Source organism: Salmo salar, chromosome 20 (genome assembly GCF_965601325.2).
Source record: "Salmo salar chromosome 20, fSalSal1, whole genome shotgun sequence".
Lineage (NCBI taxonomy): Eukaryota > Metazoa > Chordata > Actinopteri > Salmoniformes > Salmonidae > Salmo > Salmo salar.
In genome coordinates, this window is record NC_138310.1 from 10,521,775 (window position 1) to 10,540,990 (window position 19,216).

Genomic DNA, 19,216 nt, shown 5'->3' on the forward strand with positions numbered 1-19,216 from the left:
AACAACAAACATGACCTTTGAAAACCACCAGATTCTACAATGAACCATCTAAATCATCGGAGAGGGGGAGTGAGAACAGGTGCCTTGGAAGCACCAGGGAAACGTATCAAAGGGAAAAACTGGCGATAACAAAAATCTCCTCATTCCCCAAACTCTCTTCCGAATTTAAGCATTCCTCTTAATCACTGTACTGATGCAAGAGACTGTAACCCTTGCCCTATTTGATCAATGCTCTGCCTCCAGAGAAGAAGGGGTGAGCATGTTTCCACTAACCATCAGTTTTTACCCTCCTTAACCTCTCCTCCTCTCGTGTTGATGTTTTTAAGATTGGAGAGAGGGACTGCAACGCAACGCACACCAGTTGCCTGGACCTTCCACACATCCTGTGCTTTGTTTTTGAGCTGCTCTCTGTCTGAGCAAACACACCAAGGGTAATCTAAAACAGCTGGACTGGAGATATTTCACTTAACTAAATCGCACCTTTGTTCTCACTCAAGATTTTTCTCGGATAATCTGTTACCCCCCCAAAAAAAACAAATAACATTTGGCAATTGCCTTGTCTGAGCTCCTCTTACCGACACACACACTTGCTCACATACCCATACGCAATAGTATTATTCCAATAAGGTCCAATAGGTGTGATCATTATTGATAAAACCAAAAAAGACATACGTTTACATATAGAGAGAAGGCTAACAGTCTTTATTAGGCGCTATGGTGAAACCTATCAGAGGGTGGGATTGGTGGGATGACTGAAGCTTTTGGATATACAGTAGCTTCGTGAGCAAAACACAGGAGGAACAATTCTTGGAATAATTTATTATTTTAGCGATGACATTTCTAGGTTACCTCTCAAAGCTTCAGAGTTAAAAAACAGTTGGTATTCACAAACACACATACACACACATTGACAAACACACTTGTACTGTACACACACACAAATGAACAGTTGGATCCCTGCACTACACACACACACAAATAAAAGTTAACAGCGCATGGTGATGTCTGAGAATGGGATGAAATGCACAGGGATGAAATGCACAAACAAATCCTGGGATATTGCCTGTGTCTGATGCACTTAACATTACTAACAACATCACACTGGGAGTGTTGGCTAAGGTAGAGAGAGAGAGAGAGAGAGAGAGAGAGAGAGAGAGAGAGAGAGAGAGAGAGAGAGAGAGAGAGATGATATAGGGAGAAGGACAGAGAGAAAGAGGGCGGGAGAGAGAGAAAGGCAGAGACGAGCAGAGTAGATATAGGAAGAGGGGGGAAAAAGAAGGTATGGAGGGAGAGATGGAGGGGTGGGAATAGAGGGAGAGCGAGGGAGTAGGGAGAGGTAAGGATATAGACATATGCTGAGAAGTAGAGTAGAGGGAAAGGTGCAGCAGCAGAGTAAGAAGTCTGCGACATCCGTGTCATCCAAAATATTTAGCCAAAGCTAAAGAAAAGGATGGCTCTCACTCCCACGTGAATGCACACACAGTCTCATTTGCATGCCAATCCACATTCCAAGAGACATTGTGTACAGTCTATGCTAATGTGATCATAAAAACATACAGTAACGTGCTAATGTAATGACACAACCATCAATATAAAACACACTTTTTTTTATCATGTTCTACAACAGAGAAAATAAACAATATTTGGGTACCAAAGATGAACCAGAAGTGCTGGATTGACAAGTAGAGTATATCAAGCAGAGAGCTCACCTCTGCAGGGTAAAGTACCTCTTCAATAAATCACATGGTTTTCAGTGGTCGTTAGACCCAAAGCCTTAAAGAAACTAAGGTCCCTGTTCAATCAAACATGCCAACTACCTTTTTGGTTAAAGTAAAAAAATATATTGCTCTGAAGAGAGAGTGTGTTGAATATACACTGCTCAAAAAAATAAATGGAACACTTAAACAACACAATGTAACTCCAAGTCAATCACACTTCTGTGAAATCAAACTGCCCACTTAGGAAGCAACACTGATTGACAATAAATTTCACATGCTGTTGTGCAAATGGAATAGACAACAGGTGGAAATTATAGGCAATTAGCAAGACACCCCCAATAAAGGAGTGGTTCTGCAGGTGGGGACCACAGACCACTTCTCGCTTCCTGGCTGATGTTTTGGTCACTTTTGAATGCTGGCGGTGCTTTCACTCTACTGGTAGCATGAGACGGAGTCTACAACCCACGCAAGTGGCTCAGGTAGTGCAGCTCATCCAGGATGGCACATCAATGCGAGCTGTGGCAAGAAGGTTTGCTGTGTCTGTCAGCGTAGTGTCCAGAGCATGGCGCTACCAGGAGACAGTCCAGTACATCAGGAGACGTGGAGGAGGCCGTAGGAGGGCAACAACCCAGCAGCAGGACCGCTACCTCCGCCTTTGTGCAAGGAGGAGCAGGAGGAGCACTGCCAGAGCCCTGCAAAATGACCTCCAGCAGGCCACAAATGTGCATGTGTCTGCTCAAACGGTCAGAAACAGACTCCATGAGGGTGGTATGAGGGCCCGATGTCCACAGGTGGGGGTTGTGCTTACAGCCCAACACCGTGCAGGACGTTTGGCATTTGCCAGAGAACACCAAGATTGGCAAATTCGCCACTGGCGCCCTGTGCTCTTCACAGATGAAAGCAGGTTCACACTGAGCACGTGACAGACGTGACAGTGTCTGGAGACGCCGTGGAGAACGTTCTGCTGCCTGCAACATCCTCCAGCATGACCGGTTTGGCGGTGGGTCAGTCATGGTGTGGGGTGGCATTTCTTTGGGGGGCCGCACAGCCCTCCATGTGCTCGCCAGAGGTAGCCTGACTGCCATTAGGTACCGAGATGAGATCCTCAGACCCCTTGTGAGACCATATATTGGTGCGGTTGGCCCTGGGTTCCTCATAATGCAAGACAATGCTAGACCTCATGTGGCTGGAGTGTGTCAGCAGTTCCTGCAAGAGGAAGGCATTGATGCTATGGACTGGCCCGCCCGTTCCCCAGACCTGAATCCAATTGAGCACATCTGGGACATCATGTCTCGCTCCATCCACCAACGCCACGTTGCACCACAGACTGTCCAGGAGTTGGCGGATGCTTTAGTCCAGGTCTGGGAGGAGATCCCTCAGGAGACCATCCGCCACCTCATCAGGAGCATGCCCAGGTGTTGTAGGGAGGTCCTACAGGCACGTGGAGGCCACACACACTACTGAGCCTCATTTTGACTTGTTTTAACCTGTTATGGCTAGGGGGCAGTATTTTCACGGCTGGATAAAAAACGTACCCGATTTAATCTGGTTACTACTCCTGCCCAGTAACTAGAATATGCATATAATTATTGGCTTTGGATAGAAAACACTCCAAAGTTTCTAAAACTGTTTGAATGGTGTCTGTGAGTATAACAGAACTCAAATGGCAGGTCAAAACCTGAGAGATTCCTTTACAGGAAGTGGCCTGTCTGACCATTTCTTGAACTTCTTTGCCATCTCTATCTTTTACAAAGGATCTCTGCTCTAACGTGACACTTCCTACGTCTTCCATGGGCGCTCAGAGCCCGGGAAAAACCTGAATGTCGTTATCCCAGCCCCAGGCTGAAACACATTATCGCCTTTCTCAAGTGGCCGATCAAGGGACTGTGGGCTTAGGCGCATGCCCTGGCCGCCCCCGTCTTTGTGATTTTTCCTCAGTTTGCCGAAAAGGAGATTCCCGGTCGGAATATTATCGCTTTTTTACGAGATAAATTGCATAAAAATTGATTTTAAACAGCGGTTGACATGCTTCGAAGTACGGTAATGGAATATTTAGAAATTTTCTGTCACGAATTGCGCCATGCGCACGACCCTGATTTACCATTTCGGATAGTGTCTGGGACGCACGAACAAAACGCCGCTATTCAGATATAACGATGGATTATTTTGGACCAAACCAACATTTGTTATTGAAGTAGCAGTCCTGGGAGTGCATTCTGACGAAGACAACAAAAGGTAATCAAAGTTTTATAATAGTAAATCTGATTTTGGTGAAGGCTAAACTTGCCGGGTGTCTAAATAGCTAGCCCGTGATGGCTGGGCTATGTACTTAGAATATTGCAAAATGTGCTTTCACATAGATAAAGGAGAGTCTTGTCTTTAAAATGCTGTGAAATAGTAATATGTTTGAAAAATTGAAGTTTTTGTATTTTTGAGGAATTTGTAATTCGCGCCATGCCTATCATTGGATATTGGAGCAGGTGTTCCGCTAGCGGAACGTCTAGATGTAAGAGGTTAAGGACATTACATCAAAGTTGGATCAGCCTGTAGTGTGGTTTTCCACTTTAATTTTGAGTGTGACTCCAAATCCAGACCTCCATGGGTTGATAAATTGGATTTCCATTGATTATTTGTGTGTGACTTTGTTGTCAGCACATTCAACTATGTAAAGAAAAAAGTATTTAATAACATTATTTCTTTCATTCAGATCTAGGATGAGTTGTTTAAGTGTTCCCTTTATTTTTTTGAGTAGTATAGTTTGAATTACTATGCCTCTACATTTCTTTATGTCTCCACAAAGTTAGTTAGCATTGTTGCTTAGCATTGTTGCAGTGCATTCGGAAAGTATTTAGACCAATTTTCCACATTTTGTTAGGTTACAGTCTTATCCTAAAAAATACATGTTTTCCTCATCAATCTACACACAATACGCCATAATGACAAAGCGAAAACAGGTTTTTAGAATTTTATGCAAATGTATATATAAAAAATACCTTACTTACATAGGTATTCAGTCCCTTTGCTATGAGACTAGAAATTGAGCTTAGCGGCATCCTGTTTCCATTGATCCTCATTGAGATGTTTATACTACTTGATTGGAGTCCACCTGTGGTAAATTCTATTGATTGGACATGATTTGGAAAGGCACACACCGGTCAATACAAGGTTACACAGTTGACAGTGCATGTCAGAGCAAAAACCAAGCCATGAGGTCGAAGGAATTGTCATAGAGCTCAGAGACAGGATTGTGTCGAGGCAGAGATCTGGGGAAGGGTACCAAAACATTTCTGCACCATTGAAGGTCCCCAAAAAACCTGTGGCCTCCATCATTCTTAACCTCTTGGGGCTAGGTGGGACGCTAGCGTGCCACCTGTGGTGCACTCCATCAACAGCAGGTGCATTTCAAGAGCGGCAAATTTGAATCCAAATAAATGTCAAAATTCAAATTTTTCAAAAATACAACTATGTTACACCATTTGAAAGATAAACATCTCCTTAATCTAACCACGTTTTACGATTTCAAAAAGGTTTTACGGCGAAAGCATAAATTTAGAGTATGTTAGGACAGTACATTTACAAGAGTTGTGTGTAATGTTTTGTCAAGTCAAAGACAGGGTCACCAAAACCATAAAACCAGCTAAAATGATACACTAACCTTTTACAATCTCCATCAGATGACACTCCTAGGACATTATGTTAGACAATGCATGCATTTTTAGTTCTATCAAGTTCATATTTATATACAAAAACAGCGTTTTACTATGGCATTGATGTTGAGGAAATCGTTTCCCTCCAATAACCGGCAGTCAAGTCAGCGTCACAAATTAAATAATTAAAATTAGAAAACATTGGTAAAATATTATATTGTCATTTAAAGAATTATAGATTTACATCTTTTGAACGCAATCAACTTGCCAGATTTAAAAATAACCTTACTGGGAAATCACACTTTGCAATAATCTGAGCACTGTGCCCAGAAAAATACGCGTTGCGATACAGACTAGACGTCATGTTGGGGATATCTAAAATCGAAAATACTATGTAAATAATCCATTACCTTTGATTCTCTTCATCAGATGTCACTTCCAGGTATCACAGGTCCATAACGAATGTAGTTTTGTTCAAAAAAGCTCATCATTTATGTCCAAAAATCTCCGTCTCGTTAGCACATGATGTAAGCCAGCCGGACTTCTCGTCATGAACGAGGGGAAAAAATATATTTCCGTTCGTTCAAACATGTCAAACGTTGTATAGCATAAATCATTAGGGCCTTTTTTAACCAGAACATGAATAATATTCAAGGTGGACGAATGCATAGCCTTTTATAACGTATTGGAACGAGGGTACCCAACATGAAGTAGCGCGCCAGGTGTCTAATGGGACATCACCGTTCCATGGCTCTTGTTCGGTCAGATCTCCCTCCAGAAGACTCAAAACACTTTGTAAAGGCTGGTGACATCTAGTGGAAGCAATAGGAAGTGCCAAAATATTCCTAAACCCCTGTGTTTTTCAATGGGAGAGGTTTAAAGTCAATACAACACATCAGGTATCCACTTCCTGTCAGAAAATGTCTCAGGGTTTTGCCTGCCAAATGAGTTCTGTTATACTCACAGACACCATTCAAACAGTTTTAGAAACTTTAGAGTGTTTTCTATCCATATATAATAAGTATATGCATATTCTAGTTACTGGGTAGGATTAGTAACCAGATTAAATCGGGTACATTTTTTTTATCCAGACGTGCAAATGCTGCCCCCTAGACCCAACAGGTTAAATGTAATACTACCTGTCTCAATTTATTATTATTGTATTCTTTTTATTTTACCTTTATTTAACTAGGCAAGTCAGTTAAGAACAAATTCTTATTTTCAATGACGGCCTAGGAACAGTGGGTTAAGTGCCTTGTTCAGGGGCAGAACGACAGATTTTTGCTTTGTCAGCTCGTGGATTCGATCTTGCAACCTTTCGGTTACTAGTCCAATGCACTAACCACTATATACGGTCCCACAGTTGACAGTGCATGTCAGAGCAAAAACCAAGCCATGATGTCGAAGGAATTGTCCATAGAGCTCCGAGACAGGATTGTTATCGAGGCACAGATCTGGGGAAGGGTACCAAAACATGTCTGCAGCATTGAAGTTCCACAAGAAGACAGTGGCCTCCATCATTCTTAAATGGCAGAAGTTTGGAACCACAAAGACTCTTCCTAGAGCTGGCCACCCAGCCAAAATGAGCAATCGGGGGAGAAGGGCCTTGGTCAGGGAGGTGACAAAGAACCTGATGGTCACTCTGACAGAGCTCCAGAGTTCCTCTGTGGAGATGGGAGAATCTTCCAGAAGGACAACCATCTCTGCAGCACCCCACCAATCAGGCCTTAATTCTAGAGTGGTCAGACGGAAGCCACTCCTCAGTAAAAGGCAGATAACAGCCTGCTTGGAGTTTGCCAAAAGGCACCTAAAGGACTCTCAGACCATGATCAACAAGATTCTCTGGTCTGATGAAACCAATGTTGAACTCTTTGGCCTGAATGCCAAACATCATGTCTGGAGGAAACCTGGCACCATCTCTAAGGTGAATCACGGTGGTGGCAGCATCATGCTGTGGGGATGTTTTTCAGCGGCAGGGACTGGGAGACCAATCAGGATCGAGGGAAATATGAACGGAGCAAAGTACAGAGAGATCCTTGATGAAAACCTGCTCCGGAGTGCTCAGGACCTCAGACTGGAGTGAAGGTTCACCTTCCAACAGGACAACAACCCTAAGCACACAGCCAAGACAACGCAGGAGTAGCTTCAGGACAAGTCTCTGAATGTCCTTGAGTGGCACAGCCAGAGCCCGGACCCGATCAAACATCTCTGGAGAGATTTGAAAATAGCTGTGCAGCAACGCTCCCCATCCAACCTGACAGAGCTTGAGTAGATCTGCAGAGAAGAATGGGAGAAACTCCCCAAATACAGGTGTGCCAAGCTTGTAGCGTCTTACCCAAGAAAACTCAATTTTGTAATTACTGCCAAAGGTGCCTCAACAAAGTACTGAGTAAAGGGTCTGAAAACTTATCTAAATGTGATATTTGATATATATATTTTTTTTTTTGCTTTGTCATTATGAGGTATTTATGTGTAGATTTATGAGGGGAAAAAAACAATTTAATCAATTTTGGAATAAGGCTGTAATGTAACAAAATGTGAAAAAATTAAAGGGGTCTGAAAACTTTCCGAATGCACTGTATTTATGCTGCAGGAGAACAAAAGTGCAAAGAAGTCCATGATTTGGAGTTCACCCCTCCAGAATTAAAATGAGCTTCCCCTATCTCCTGGGGTATGTCGGAGGAAATACCGTAAACCACCTCCACCCCGGTCTGCCCAACGCATCACTGGGGGCAAACTACCTGCCCTCAAGGACACCTACAGTACCCGATGTCACAGGATGGCCAAAAAGATCAATGACATCAGCCATCCGAGCCACGGCCTATTCACCCCGCTATCATCCAGAAGGCGAGTTCAGTACAGATGCATCAAAGCTGGGACCGAGAGACTGAAAAACAGCTTCTATCTCAAGGCCATCAGACTGTTGAATAGCCATCACTAGCCAGCTTCCACCCGGTTACCAAACCATGCACCTTAGAGGCTGCTGCCTTTTATACATCGACTTGGAATAACTGGCCACTTTATTAATGGAACACTAGTCACTTTAATAATGTTTGAATAATGTTAACATACTGCTTTAGTTATCTCATATCTATATACTGAATTCTATTCTACTGTATTTTAGTCAATGTCACTCCGATATTGCTCAATCTAATATTTATAGATTTCTTGATTCCATTATTTTACATTAAGACTTGTGTGTATTGTTGTGGATTGTTAGACAGTACTGCACTGTTAGAGCTAATAACACAAGCATTTCGCTACACCCGCATTAACATCTGCGAAAGATGTGTATGTGACCAATACAATTTGATATGATTTGAGGAACACTCCTTCACCAAACCAAAACGTGGATAATATCGTGGCCGGAACAATACAAATAAAATAAAGCATGATCCTAATAGACCTTAAAGGGCCAAAAACAAAAACCATCTGGCTATGGTTTGCTGTGAACAGATAAAAGATAAATCACATCCAAAGCTCTCTGCATCATCCCTCTGTTCAATTCCTGGATCCATAATCTCCTTACAATGTCTGTCCAACTTTAATCTCACAAAGTCTCAAAGAATCTATTTTATTCTACATTTCTAACTCGCTGGAAACCTTAGGAAACCTATTGGCCTCTGATTTGGTCTTGGCATTGTGGTCACATAACATTCTCTTATCGAGAAACATTATTTAAGTGATATGTAACTACCCTTTTAAACACATGAATGGAAACATTTACTTAACACCTTATACCACTTACTTAGTTTGCAGGGAAGTGCAAAGTATTATCATCTTTGTATTGCCCTGTTGTTAGAGAGTTATGAAGGATTACCAGGTAATTATGACAATAACAAGCTTACATATAGGCCTGAAGATCCCAAAGCATCAATAATCATAATTCTGGTACAGAAACACTTGGAAAAGCTAGTCAAAATGTGGATATTTGTGGATCATTGCCAGCCGATGCTACTGGATTTGACCCGCTATTACAAAACCTTACCAAGGACAATAGCATCCAGATGACTTGATGACCCCTTGACACATATACAAAGTATTTTTATCTTCAGGAAAGACACTTTGGGGTGTCCAATTCCAATTGTTTGGAGAAATTTAACTTCCCGCAGACTTTAGTATTTTTTCTACATGGTAAAATATGTATGTGTTAACCTGTTAGGGCTAGGGGGCAGTATTGACACGGCCGGATAAAAAACGTACCCGATTTAATCTGGTTACTACTCCTGCCCAGTAACTAGAATATGCATATAATTATTGGCTTTGGATAGAAAACACCCTAAAGTTTCTAAAACTGTTTGAATGGTGTCTGTGAGTATAACAGAACTCATATGGCAGGCCAAAACCTGAGAAGATTCCATGCAGGAAGTGGCCTGTCTGACAAATTGTGTTTCATCTTGGCTCTTTTTATTGACGCAAGCGTCCCACCTAGCCCATAGAGGTTAATATGTGACATGTTATAGCCAAGAAATCTAGCAGTACTGTATCATTTTTAGTCAATAAGATTTTTGCAACGTAAGCTTAACTTTCTGAACTTTCGAGTTGTGTAGTCCACTTGTGTAGCTAGCAGGACTGACTTTGTGTTAGCTAGCCAATGTTTAATTACTTCTGCGTTATGAAAGGACCGAGACACGGACCCGAATGATCCATTGGTAGTTTGTTGTAACCAAGTATTGGTGCTAACCGTGTGTTATTGGATGCTAGCATGCTAGTTAGCTACGGCGTCATAGGACACGGTGCACTGGGTGGGTTTCACGGAAGAATACTGTACAAGGTTATCTAGCTGAATAAACTAAGTTTGAGCCTATTCCTGGAAACATTGAACCACTGTAGTTTACATCAATTATAATTTCTAAAGTGGAAGTTGGAAAAGTTATATTTGAGTGTTTCAGTGAATGGTTAGTGAGGGAGGCCCTGCTCTCTCGCTTCCCCAGTTGTTTAGTTAATTTTCATTCCAATCTCCTTTGCATTAGCATAGCCTCTCCTATAGCCTGTCAACTATGTGTCTGTCTATCCCTGTTCTCTCCTCTGCACAGGCCACACAAACCCTTCACACCGCATGGCCGCTGCCACTCTAACCTGGTGGTCCCAGCGCGCACAACCCATGTGGAATTCCAGGTCTCCGGAACTGCCGGTCTGCGGCCAACAAGGCAGAGTTCATCTCAGCCTATAATAGCCTCCAGTCCCTCGACTTCTTGGCGCTGACGGAAACATGGATTAACACAGAAAACACTGCTACTCCTACTGCTCGCTCCTCGTCTGACCACGTGTTCTCGCATACCCCGAGAGCATCTGGTCAGCGGGGTGGTGGCACTGGAATCCACATCTCTCCCAACTGGACATTCTCTCTTTCTCCCCTGACCCATCTGTCTATCTCCTCCTTTGAATTCCATGCTGTCACAGTCACTAGCCCATTCAAGCTTAACATCCTTATCATTTATCGCCCTCCAGGTTCCCTTGGAGCGTTCATCAATGAGCTTGCCACCTTGATAAGTTCCTTTCCTGAGGATGGCTCACCCCTTACAATTCTGGGTGACTTTAACTTGTTGGGGATAGGGGGCAGTATTTTCACGGCAGTATAAAAAAGGTACCCGATTTAAACTGGTTCTTACTCTTACCCAGAAATGAGAATATGCATATAATTAGTAGATTTGGATAGAAAAGACCCTAAAGTTTCTAAAACTGTTTGAATGGTGTCTGTGAGTATAACAGAACTCATATGGCAGTCAAAACCCTGAGACAAATCCTAACAGGAAGTGGAAATCTGATTTGTGGAAACACTTTCAACCCTTTGCCTATGAAACACACCGTGAGTTAGGATTCATTTAGCACTTCCTAAGGCTTCCACTAGATGTCAACAGTCTTTACAAAGTGGTTTGAATCTTCTCCAGTAAAAACTGACCGAACGAGAGGCCTGGAAAGTTTGTTATAGAGGGAGGGCCATTACTACTATGATGCACGTACCCGTGGGTACTCTCTCGTTCCGAAACGTTTAGTAAGACAATGCAATCGTCCGCCTTGAATATTATTGAAGTTCTGATTCAAAAAGGCCGTAAAGATTTATGTTATACAACGTTTGACATGTTTGAACGAACGTAAATAAAAAAAAATTGCACATTCGTGAGGAGAAGTCCAGCGCGCTTCGTACATTATGAGTAGCCTTCGGAACGCGCTAACAAGAAGGAGCAATTGGGACATAAAGTATTAACTTTTTCGAACAAAACTACATTTGTTGTGGACCTGGGAATCCTGGAAGTGCCTTCTGATGAAGATAATCAAAGGTAAGTGAATATTTACAATAGTATATTTGATTTTAGATGAGTCCAAGATGGCGCTAACCTGTATCGCCTAGACAATTTTTCTGAGCATAGCACCTCGTTTATTGCAAAGTGTGATTTCCCAGTAAAGTTCTTTTTAAATCTGGCAATGCGGTTGCATTCACGAGATGTTAATCTATAATTCTTTGAATGACAATATTATATTTTACCAATGTTTTCGAATAGTAATTATGTAAATTGTAGCGCTGTATCACCGGAAGTATTTGAGGGAAAATATTTTATGAACGTCACGCGCAGATGTAAAATGCTGTTTTTATATACAAATATGAACTTTGTTGAACAAAACATGCATGTATTGTGTAACATGACGTCCTAGGAGTGTCATCTGGTGAAGATTGTCAAAGGTTTGTGCTGCATTTAGCTGTATTTTGGGTATTTGTGATGCATGCTAGTTGCTTTGAAAATGGCACTGTGATTATTTTTGGCAGGGTACTCTCCTAACATAATCTAAGGTTTTCTTTTGCTGTAAAGCCTTTTTGAAATCGGACAACGTGGTTCGATTCAGGAGAGGTGTATCTATAAAATGGTGTAAAATAGTAATATGTTTGAGAAATTTAAGTTATAGCATTTTTGAGGTATTTGTATTTCGCGCGACTCGATTCCACTGGCTGTTGACTAGGGTGGGACGCAAACGTCCCACGTTTCCCAGACAGGTTAACCTCCCTACGTCTACCTTTGACTCATTTCTCTCTGCCTCCTTCTTTCCACTCCTCTCCTCTTTTGACCTCACCCTCTCACCGTCCCCCCTACTCACAAGGCAGGCAATACGCTTGACCTCATCTTTACTAGATGCTGTTCTTCTACGAATCTCACTGCAACTCCCCTCCAAGTCTCCGACCACTACCATGTATCCTATTCCCTCTCGCTCTCCTCCAACACTACTCACTCTGCCCCTACTCAGATGGTATTGCGCCGTCGCAACCTTCACTCTCTCTCTCCTGCTACTCTCTCCTCTTCCATCCTATCATCTCTTCCCGCTGCTCAATCCTTCTCCAACCAATCTCCTAATTCTGCCTCCTCAACCCTCCTCTCCTCCCTTTCTGCATCCTTTGACTCTCTATGTCCCCTATCCTCCAGGCCGGCTCGGTCCTCCCCTCCTGCTCCGTGGCTCGACGACTCATTGCGAGCTCACAGAACAGGGCTCCGGGCAGCCGAGCGGAAATGGAGGAAAACTAGCCTCCCTGCGGACCTGGCATCTTTTCACTCCCTCCTCTCCACATTTTCTTCCTCTGTTTCTGCTGCTAAAGCCACTTTCTATCACTCTAAATTCCAAGCATCTGCCTCTAACCCTAGGAAGCTCTTTTCCACCTTCTCCTACCTCCTGAATCCTCCTCCCCCTCCCCCCCCTCCTCCCTCTCTGCGGATGACTTTGTCAACCATTTTGAAAAGAAGGTTGACGACATCCGATCCTCGTTTGTTAAGTCAAACGACACCGCTGGTCCTGCTCACATTGCCCTACCCTATGCTTTGACCTCTTTCTCCCCTCTCTCTCCAGATGAAATCTTGCGACTTGTGAAGGCCGGCCGCCCAACAACCTGCCCGCTTGACCCTATCCCCTCCTCTCTTCTCCAGACCATTTCCGGAGACCTTCTCCCTTACCTCACCTCGCTCATCAACTCATCAACTTGACCGCTGGCTACGTCCCTTTCGTCTTCAAGAGAGCGAGAGTTGCACCCCTTCTCAAAAAACCTACACTCGATCCCTCCGATGTCAACAACTACAGACCAGTATCCCTTCTTTCTTTTCTCTCCAAAACTCTTGAGCGGGCCGTCCTTGGCCAGCTCTCTTGCTATCTCTCTCAGAACGACCTTCTTGATCCAAATCAGTCAGGTTTCAAGACTGGTCATTCAACTGAGACTGCTCTTCTCTGTGTCACGGAGGTTCTCTGCACTGCTAAAACTAACTCTCTCTCCTCTGCTCTCATCCTTCTAGACCTATCTGCTACCTTTGATACTGTGAACCATCAGATCCTCCTCTCCACCCTCTCCGAGTTGGGCATCTCCGGCGCGGCTCACTCTTGGATTACGTCCTACCTGACAGGTCGCTCCTACCAGGTGCCGTGGCGAGAATCCATCTCCGCACCACGTGCTCTCACCACTGGTGTCCCCCAGGGCTCAGTTCTAGGCCCTCTCCTATTCTCGCTATACACCAAGTCACTTGGCTCTGTCATATCCTCACATGGTCTCTCCTATCATTGCTACGCAGACGGCACACAATTAATCTTTTCCTTCCCCCCTCTGATAACCAGGAGGCAAATCACATCTCTGTATGTCTGGCAGACATATCAGTGTGGATGACGGATCACCACCTCAAGCTGAACCTCGGCAAGACGGAGCTGCTCTTCCTCCTGGGGAAGGACTGCCCGTTCCATGATCTCGCCATCACAACTCCATTGTGTCCTCCTCCCAGAGTGCTAAGAGCCTTGGCGTGACCCTGGACAACACCCTGTCGTTCTCCGCTAACATCAAGGCAGTGACCCGATCCTGTAGTTTCATGCTCTACAACATTCGCAGAGTACGACCCTGCCTCACACAGGAAGCGGCGCAGATCCTAATCCAGGCACTTGTCATCTCCCGTCTGGATTACTGCAACTTGCTGTTGGCGGGGCTCCCTGCCTGTGCCATTAAACCCCTACAACTCATCCAGAACGCCGGAGCCTGTCTGGTGTTCAACCTTCCCAAGTTCTCTCACGTCACCCCGCTCCTCCGCACACTCCACTGGCTTCCAGTTGAAGCTCGCAGCTGCTACAAGACCATGGTGCTTGCCTACGGTGCTGTGAGGGGAATGGCACCTCCGTACCTTCAGGCTCTGATCAGTCCCTACACCCAAAGAAGGGCACTGTGTTGGTCCACCTCTGGACTGCTTGCCTCCCTACCTCTGCGGAAGCACAGTTCCCGCTCAGCCCAGTCAAAACTGTTCGCTGCTCTGGCACCCCAATGGTGGAACAAGCTCCCTCATGACGCCAGGACAGCGGAGTCAATCACCACCTTCCGGACACACCTGAAACCCCACCTCTTTAAGGAATACCTGGGATTGGATTAAGTAATCCTTCTAACCCTCCCCCCTATCCTCCCCCCAAAAAATATATAGATGTACTATTGTAAAGTGGTTGTTCCACTGGATATCATAAGGTGAATGCACCAATTTGTAAGTCGCTCTGGAGAAGAGCGTGTGCTAAATGACGTAAATGTATTTTAGCAGTTAAGTCATCATTTCTTCGTAATCCAAGCCACGGGTCTCATGAATTCCAAATCTGTAAACGAATGGGCTACTGAGTTCTTTGTTGCAAAGTTTAAGCACACTTACTGTAACACAGACTGACACCCCAAATGGAACAATCGAATATCTGTTTTACTGGATCAGAGGGCTCTATCGTAATGGCTCTATCACTACAATATGCCTATGTCCAGCTTCCAGGACCCTTATTGGACTGAAATATTACCATTATTAGAATGCTAAGGAGATGACTGGCCGAGCCATTAAGTATATTGTGAGTGGCTAGGGTTAGGCTAAGTCGTAGGGTGAGGTTAGGTTAAGCTGTCCCAGTTGTTAAGGTAAGGGTAAGGGATAGAAAAGGGTAAAAAAAGTATTTAAAAAATAACACGGCCACTCATTGATTACGTGTCATGATTTAACACTCTCTGCCACCCTCAACAAACCAGCCTGCACTTCACATGCTTTAAAACCTTTAAGGATCTGACCTTTTTTTCAATTTTTGCCTAAAATGACATACCCAAATCTAACTGCCAATAGCTCAGGACCTAAAGCAGGGACATTGATACCATCTGAAAGGAAACACTTTTTAGTTTGTGGTAATGCGAAATGAATGTAGGAGAATATAACACATAAGATCTGGAAAAAGATAATACAAAGAAAGAAACTTTGAAATGCAAGAGAAAGTCCATTACATTACTGTGGATTTTGCCCACTAGACAGCAGCAGTATGTGTACAAAGTTTTAGACTGAACCAATGAACCATTGAATTACTGTTTAAAATGTCTGCCCAAATGTGCCGAATTGCTGAATTCATACATTTTCAGGTACATAACTATAGAGAACATACAACAATTATCTGGTAATAAAAAAAAATTGTTTACACACTCCCAGGAATGTCATAAATGATGGCTAATTAGCTTCCCTACAGAAAAGACACTAACCTTCACACACCTAGATGGGGGGGCAGACACAGCAGGGGTTCAATCTGTAGAACCCAGTTCCTGCATTTCATATAAAAATAGGTTTTATCTAACAAAACTATGCTGCATATTATTTCTGGGACCCTCAGGATGACAAATCAGAGCAAGATTACAGAATGTAAGTATATTATTTACCTTCAGAGGTGAATGCATCAAACCAGTTGATGTGATAAAGGTTTTTTGTACTCTCCTCAAACAATAGCATGGCATTTTTTCAATGTAATAGCTACTATAAATTGGATAGTGTAGTTAGATTAACAAGAATTTAAGATTTCTGCCCATATAAGACATGTCTATGCCCTGGGAAATGTTCTTGTTACTTACAACGTCATGCTAATCATATTAGCACACGTTAGCTCAACTGTCCCACGGGGAGGTGGAATTAAAATCGATTTAATTGTTGGTTTTTTTTCAATGATTTACACAAAATACTCTAATGTCAAAGTAGAAGAATAAATCAATCAAAAAAATAATAATTATTATGAGAACAAAAAAACACAGTATCTTGATTTGTATTCAGGACATAAAGTTAGTTTCTTAGCCACATTTTTTACATTTTACTTTAGTGCCTTATTGCAAACAGGATGCATGTTTTGGAAATAAATATTTTCTGTACAGGCTTCCTTCTTTAACTATAATATTGTTGAGCCATCCTCAGTTTTCGCCTATCACAGCCATTAAACTATATAACTGTTTTAAAGTCACCATTTGCCTCATGGTGAAATTTCTAAGCAGTTTCCTTCCTCTCCGGGTAATGTGTTAGGAAGGACACCTGTATCTTTGTACACTGTGTGTAATCCAATGTGTAATTAATTACTTCACCATGGTGGAAGGGATATTTCATGTCTCTTTTTTTTTTACCCATCTACCTATAGGTGTTCTTCTCTGTGAGGCATTGGAAAACCTCCCTGATCTTTGTGGTTGAATCTGTGTTTAAAATTCACTGCCCGACCGAGGGACCTTACAGATAATGAATGGTATGTGTGCGGTACAGAGAGGTGGTAGTCATTCAAAAATCATGTTAAACACTTTTTTTTGCTCACAGAGTGAGTCCATGCAACTTATTATGTGACTTCTTATGCACATGTTTACTCCTGAACTTATTTAGGCTTGTCATAACAAAGGGGTTGAATAATTATTGACATTTCACTGTATGTTGTTACATATGATGCTATTTCAAATAGGACAACATATATTATAGATTTAGGTAGGACCCTATAAAATCTGCAATATGGAGAGCGTTGACGGAATCACAGAATCTAGACACTGAAACGGAATTCAACAATATTTAAAAAATATATTGGACTTAGTGGGAAATCAACTGAAGGTAATGAAGTTATCAGAAAATGTATTCATTTGCCCAAGTTTATAATAAAACATGACAGAATGCATCAGCGATTCGTATTTTTATGCAACTTTCTGAAGAAACAACAGTACGGGAATGCCCCGTTACTTCTGTGTGAGTATGTCTACCACTTCTGTTAATGATAAACATCTTCTGGTAGATGGAAAAGCTTTCCCAAAAACCTTCGCCATCAAATGCCTACCTGGCAGAATGATATTATCATTTCATCAGTAAATTAGTCATTTGTTTTGCATACTTCATCACGTGTGCTACAGAAACACCACTAAACAAACAACAGTACTAAATGCATTCTGGCTTAAATGCATTATGGCTTGAATTAAAGGGTAACTACATCAAAAAAATTAAGGAATTGTTATATTTACTCCAAGACCTCAAAAGTGGTTTCCTGATGCTGTTTAAGCATTGCTGTGGCCTTAGAACATCCAATGTAGTTGTTTTTCAATAACAAAAAAAGTGTGATTTTGAGAGCGAATATCTGAAAAATTTGGGAACATATTGAAAACTGGAAAAACACAACCAAGAAAATGGAATTTGGCAGAAAAATAAATGGAATTACGCAAAAATGTAACAAATTTTAATAAGGCCCTATTTAGGCCACTGACGGTAGGGACGTCAAACGTTCAGGCAGCTGCACAGACACTATGGAGGTTCAAGTCTCGAACACCTGGTTAAATTGGTTAAATTGTGTTGTAGCAATTTTTTTTTACTCTCTAAGTGGTTAAATGAGTGCGAAATAGATGTCAAATTTCAAATTGACGTATTGAATTCTTTTGCTTAATTAAATTCTTTTGTATTGCGCTTGTATTTGTATTTCCCTAATCTGGACACTTTGTGTTACTACCTTACACAAATTTGCATTTTCACCCCATAAAATTGAGTGAATTACACATCCCTTTTATCTCAGATTGGAGATGTTGGTATAAAAGTTTACAGTTATCCCGATGACATAAGATCGATTGCTTAAAACAGATCAATATCTTTGGTTTTGTACTGTTCATTTTGTCACACACTGGGGTGCACAAGACTTACAATGCAGAGTTAATTTTCAAACTCAAATGGCAAAATTCAGGGCGGTTTCTCTATAAAAGTTGCCACACACCAAAACACTGATTTGAGAGTCAAACTATCACATAAATGGCAGCAAGCCGTTGATATCACTGTTGATATCCTATGCCGCATCTTGATTTGGTTTGTTTCCTTTCCCTTGATGGCAGCCTCCCGAAATGAACATCCAACATTCCAAAATATAAATATAAGCCTTCTCATCTATAGGCTATTCCAAGTTTCCGTGTGGACTTTGAATAGTGTCAGTTTAAAGCAGCAATCTGCAGTTCAAACAATAACAAAGCAGACCCTGCCACTATTTTGATAGAAGGCTGAGGGATATGGCTAGAGAAATGCAACCATTCTCAAACTCATGGACAGAGCTATGGATACAAGGACTGACCATCCATGATATCAAAATGATAGTTTTAGCCATGTTTTGAGGCGAAACAGTGTTTGTTTATATTTACTTAGTTTACAAACAAAGGAGTAAAAAAAGCATATATTTTGGGTTCTCATGTGGTACAGTTGAACTAAGCTTATGAGGCATCTATCTATAAGTTATATTCTTCAAGAATCAATGGGTATACTGTATATCATAAATGTAAAATGATAAAAATGTATGTAGCATCTGCAGATTGCCCCTTTAAACAGTGCTACAACTCAAATGTTTGCCCCTGTTCCATTGATTTCAACATAATATCGACGGAAGTGATTATCGCGTTGCGACCCACTTGAATCAAAATTGTAATATTATATTTTTGCCGTATCGCCCAGCCCTAAGTCAGGTGTGAAAGCCATGGAGGACAAAACAGACAATTTCACAGCAAAGACAAATACCACCACGGTCAACAGCATGTCAGAGCATGAGAAAAATGAACTCTTCTCCGAATATTAATACGATTAA

The 19,216-nt window shown here is 42.2% G+C and overlaps 1 protein-coding gene across 3 annotated transcripts in view; it reads right to left on the reverse strand.

Annotated features, from left to right (window-relative positions):
- The window catches only part of LOC106580141 (EGF-like repeat and discoidin I-like domain-containing protein 3), a 314,416-nt gene that overhangs the window by 287,883 nt on the left and 7,317 nt on the right, over nucleotides 1–19,216 (reverse strand). The window lies entirely within an intron of this gene.